The following is a 5,858-nucleotide window of genomic DNA, read 5'->3' on the forward strand; positions in this document are numbered from 1 at the left end:
GCACTCTTCCTTACTTCACAAATACGAGCACAAAGTCTAATAATGACAATTAATAATGGTCGAGAAGTGACTAGGTTAGATTCCCTGCTAGTCACAAGAACCTTTTCCTAGAATCCTTGGGTAGTGAGTGTTGGTCTTGGCTTAGCTTATTTCATATCATAACCCAAATGATACATTGTCTAGTTTAAAATGGCTTCAAAGCTGCAAACCCGCGTAGGTTATATAATAGTCCTCAACTTGTAAGTATTGATAGAAAAAATGGATATAAGAACCAAGCATATAGACATATAACAATAAATTTGGATATAAAGTTATGAGATCCACTTCAAGTTTACCACGTCATTCGGTAGTTTTGAGCAATCCTTGGACCACAATCTAATATGTAACAAGTATAAGCTAACGACAGATCACAACAATACTATAACAAGTATAATATTGCACAAAGTAAAGACTAAGTAAAGTAGAGCAAGAATATAATTGTATTGAATAAAGTAAAAGTCTTACTAAAAAGAGAAAGATACAAGAGGTATGCTAGACTCTCCAGAAGACAACTCTAGAAACCTAAGCAAACTTGACTCAACTCTAACTCTCACACTAGACTATCCTACTAATAGGAAATGGGACTACATACTCATCACCATTGGCGGACGCACGGGGGGCTAGGGTGGCTGCAGCCCCCCCTTGGGCAGGAAATTTTTTTAATAATTTTTCTTTTTAGCTAAAGCCCAGCCCAAAACAAGTTTCTTTGCTTGGCACCATGCCACACAAGGTCCCAAGGTGCGTATTATTTTAGTACTTCTCTTCTTGCTTGTTATCTTGATCATTGAAGAAGTGTATGACATTTAAAAATTATGTAGCATTGGGCGTGGCGGTTTAAGTGGTATTGGTTCAAGTGGTGTAAATTCTTGAAGATGCAAGACTCCATGTATTTTGTATTTTTCTATGCTTATTATCATAATTTTATGTATCTTTGCCTTTGAGCACTTTGAATCAATATTGAATTATCAATCTTAGCTATATCTATTAGTGTACTAGGTTGAGCGAGCAAAAAAAATTTCTACCCTATGTTATTTAGCCCCCCTCTTGGTCCGTTTCTGGGTCGGCCACTGCTCATCACTTGCACCTTGGAAGCATTCCATGCCTTATAGAGGGGAGTATGAGCCTCTATTATAGGTGGAGATGGAGGAGGTGCCACATCAGTGATCCATGTGCCTTTCCACCTCAACCCTTGGATCAAACAATCATTAGAACCATCATTGATCAAAGGTTTAGATTGCTGAGGTGCATGGCAGCATGATGGAAGGTGATGGAAGCTCTTGGACCCACCTAGCTAGTCGGTCAACCCCCTATGGCATGTAGGGTCATCCTCATTCTAGAAGCATGGCTCACTTGTCATTAAGTGCATATGAAGCTTAGAATTTGGATGTCACGTCGGTTTACTTCATATGTGGGCCTATGGATCCATGTGAGTTGATCTTGAGCCATTGAGAGAAAGCACAAAGTTGATCCAAGGGATTTGGATCACTTTGGAGAGCTTAACATGGTTCATGGTGACATGGTGTGGTGGTAGGCCCAATAGTGGGGGTCCGTCGACACCCCCTATGTTGGGTCCCAGAGGCTCCTTTGTCCCCATTTGTCATACTCTATAAAAATACTTCTAGGTACAAGTGGAACTTGTTATTCATAAAATATGTGCATGATATTTTATTCTTCCTTTGTTCTGTGGCTGTTGACAATGTTTTAAGTATGTATGTTTATTATGTTTTTGTCGTCAATGGCAAGCACATGGAGCTTCCATCATCAGGTCGAGCTACAATTGTCTATGGGATAACCCCACACTGAAGAGGTCTTTGTTATATTATACATGCAATGGTATCTAGTAGGTCTTTCTTACTGTACACCTGCCGAAGAAAATGTAATAGAGTTAAACGATAAAGAGTTTGTTTTATGAAATATGTTCCTATTACATGTTGTTTGACCCAACTTGAGTCCTTTTCCCACTTAATCAAGTGTCTTGCATTTCTTGAATATGCCCGACTAGTCCCTGGCGACATGCGGCTTGATGTTTGATGAATCCCAGGAGGTAGTCATAAACAAAATTATCTCGATTGAGGGAGTTGGACCCTACAGTCCTAGTGGCTTAGAAGCCAATTTAATCAGGTGGCCTTAATTTAGGTCCCATGAAGGCGAATGATGAACACATGAGTAATGGAGGCATTTGCATATGTCATTGTTTGAGTTACAATCAGGTAGAACAAGTGATGCCCATGTCCCAATATTGAACATGACTTGGTAGACCCATCATGGGGCATCCAATTAAACTCCCTTTTCATAGTTTAGGAGCTCATACTTTGGCAGAATATGCCCAACCATTTTTCTAGTTTCCTCAATCAGCATGCGTCCTATGAAATTATGTACTTCAAGATCGCTTGGATATTCAATAGATTTACATGTCACTTGAGTGCCTAAGATTTTAGAGCCATATTGGTGGCCCTCAAATTCTCCCTCACCTCTATGATGATTGGATAGGCATGTTGGCCAAGTACTAGTTCCACCGAATGAACCAACCAACTAATGGGTTACGTGGGGCTTATGGCCTAAAGGCCACTCGGTGTCACCAGCAATTTGGATTTACAGTTTGTCGGGTTTTGGATTGGCTGGTCCCCATGGTTACCACAGTTACACGGATAAATCCCCCTAAAGAGAGTTGGAGCATCAGCTTAGGTGGCTCATCTCCCCATGCTTGGTTCTTCTTAGAAAATGCATGCCTCTAGGATCATAGGGATGTGGCCTCACCTTCATTCCCACTGTCCCTTAATGTATTTGAAGTGAAGTCTAGCGGCCGCCTACTACAAAGCAAAAGGAAAAAGAGAAGTACAATTGCTTTCTGATCTTTATTTTCCTTACCTTCTTCCTCATAACCCCCTTTAACCCGGTTCTCTTTCTCTAGATTGCACTCATGGTGAAAGGTTAGCATCAGAGGGAGGAGTCACCCAATTAGAGCAATGCCACTAGCCTTTCTTGCATTTGTCCTGCACTGCTGTGGCTCGAGTGAGTTCAGATCTCGCTTGCTTCTCCCCCCATTTTAATTTGCTCTGAGCTTGTTTGTATCTACAACACCCTTTCTTCGCTGGGTCTGCCTAGGCCTTCTCTAGTTGGTGAGGCAGGCACCTCAGTGTTGCATTGACCTATGCCCTAATCCCTGCATCGGTTGAGTTTCTCCTCCTCCTCCGACTTGTCAAACATGGACAACTTGTTGTATGTCACCTTGTGCCAAATGAGATGCCAAATAGGGCACTGGAGGGGCTAACCAACCCACACGATGTGGTTGAGGATAAACATGACACACTACCAGGGTCATCATTGCCGAGCATAAAAGCAAAGCTGCCAGTAGTTCTAACTTCCTATGGCAGGCCACCCACAAGATATCCACCAATGGGCCCAAAGCAAGCGGCCAACGTTACCAAGCTCAATCATCTCGCGATGAGCAGCTCCAACTTCCAATTACAAACCCACACCTTGCCCTAGCTAGTGGAGACCCCAACAGAGCCTCAGACTACAATGAAGGAGGGCTCACCACATGCCATCGTTGTCAAGCCACGTTCCTAATGTAGCAACTTCAACTTCATGTTGCATCCTGACCACTAGGGCAAAGCCGGTCCCGGTGCCCCTGGTTGATGCCATCGCCATGGCCGTGGAGGAAGGGTGTACGCAGAGGATAAGGAGAAAGCCCACCTCTGCCCCTTTGTGTTGTTGGCATTGGCCAGAGCTACCACGACCGGCGCAAGCCACCTCGCCATGACCTCAGGCCAGCGCCATTACCGCTGAACCCGTCGTCCACCCATAGGCATGGCATGTTGACACCATGAGGATCTGGCCCCAGGATTGCCAAATTTGGCCACCAAATAAGGGAACTTGCCCTAGGTCGCCATTGCCACCATCCTGGTAGCGCCAGAGCCGCCGCCGTGGTCGAAGAAGGGGAAATGCTAGAGCACAGTGTGGATCTGGCCCTAGGAACGTTGGATCTAGCTACCGAGATATGTGAGCTTCCAATGACCGCCATTGCCACTACCTCGGTGATGCCCTAAACCGCCTCAGCGCCTTGAGCTAGGGAAGAAGGCCATGTCGTTGTCTTCCTTGAACTGGCATGGGCTTCTGGCGGCGCATTCTGGCATTGTTGAGGGAGAGGAGGGCGGTGGATGGGGTGGCAGGAGGGTTGGGGTGCAACTCTATCTATGTCACCCGACAGGGATGATGCGGATGGGGCGAGATTGCACTAACACTTTGAGTCCTTTTTCCCTAAAAAATGAAAAAGCACATATGCAATTCAACATGAATAGTATAACTCTTCCGCCGTCGTGGTGACCTGATGAGGTACACCGTACTAGACCTGAGCATATTTGGGCCGGGTCCAGTTCAGACAGGCTCAAAAAAGCCTAATTATTTTAGGTCAAAAAAATCCTACACATGATGTCCCACTGGGCAAGTCGGGCCTTGTTTTTTCGGGCTGGGCTCGGGCTTGGGCGGACCACCTGCGTGTTTTACACTATAAATTAACAGGCTGAGTTCGGGCCAAGAATTTTTTTTGTGGGCTGCAAGATCTGTGTCTAGGCCCTGTCCAATAAGGTTCATGGGTGGGCTAAAACCCATCGGACTGGGGCGGGCTCAATTTGCTCAGGTATACACCGTACCAGGCTACCAGCTTAGATAAGACATGCTCAAATCAACTTTCAATTTCAGTTTGCAATCATATTGCAACTTGGCGAGGCACTGCAAATCCACAAAAGCATTGACCAGGAGCATAATTTAAGAAACGGGGGTAACAAGTAATAAATAGCATTTTCAGTTTCAGCTCCAGGAGCACATTCAAGGCACTGGACCCATTCGGTGCAAAATAGCAACAAACAAGTAAATTAAAGGATGTCTTAACACACAGTTGGCATCATTTTTTCAAACAAAAAACATGCAGTTGCCATAGACTTTAGCATAAACCAAAACTCTGATAGCAGATAAAGCATATATCGAACATGAACACGCTTTGTTCTTTTTAGTTGTGAGAGATTATTTTCTTACTAACCGCCTTTGTACTAGGAATGGATATATGTAGGTGTTTAGACTTGTATTACATGATTTTTTTCCTAGTTGCACTACCGGAGAGCCGGCCTTTGCTGTGTGCCCGTCTGTTTGCCGTGAGCAACACACGGCAAAGGTCGGGTTCCTAGAAAAAGCACACGGCAAACGCTAGGCACACGGTATACCTAGCCGTCCGTCATCTTTTTTTCGCCGCGTGTCAAGTTTGACTCACGGCAAAGCTTCGCCGTGTGCAGACAATTTTACCGTGAGTAAAGGTAAGGTTCGCTGTGGCATAGTTTGCCGTGTGCTCTTCGCCGTGAGCAACACACGGCAAACCCTTCGCCGTGTGCTACTTAGGCTTTGTCGTGTGTGCCAGACACACGGCGAACCCCCCGAATCCGGTAGTGTTGAGGTACAGATAGGCTTCAATAAGAGTAGGAATTAAAATTAGCTGACCATAATACTTATATTTCAACATTGCCCCTCACGCCGAGGCTCCGGTGAGAGACCGAGATGCAATGGATGAGCCTCAAACGTGGAATAAGAGCGAGTAAGAATTTTTTTTATTTTAATTATTGAGTTGTATGTACCAACCAATTCAACCCAAAAGCTTAAGATGGTGGGGAGATGTGGCAATTCACTTATATTTCTACAGCTCCGACCAACTCGATCATACGTATACGTAATAACATTTTTGTCTCTTTTATAATCAAAATGAACTAAGAGCCCGTCAAACATGATTTTGAGCTTAATCAGCTCCGGCTCCTAAGGTGTGTCGAACGGGG

Source organism: Sorghum bicolor, chromosome 7, assembly GCF_000003195.3.
Source record: "Sorghum bicolor cultivar BTx623 chromosome 7, Sorghum_bicolor_NCBIv3, whole genome shotgun sequence".
NCBI lineage: Eukaryota > Viridiplantae > Streptophyta > Magnoliopsida > Poales > Poaceae > Sorghum > Sorghum bicolor.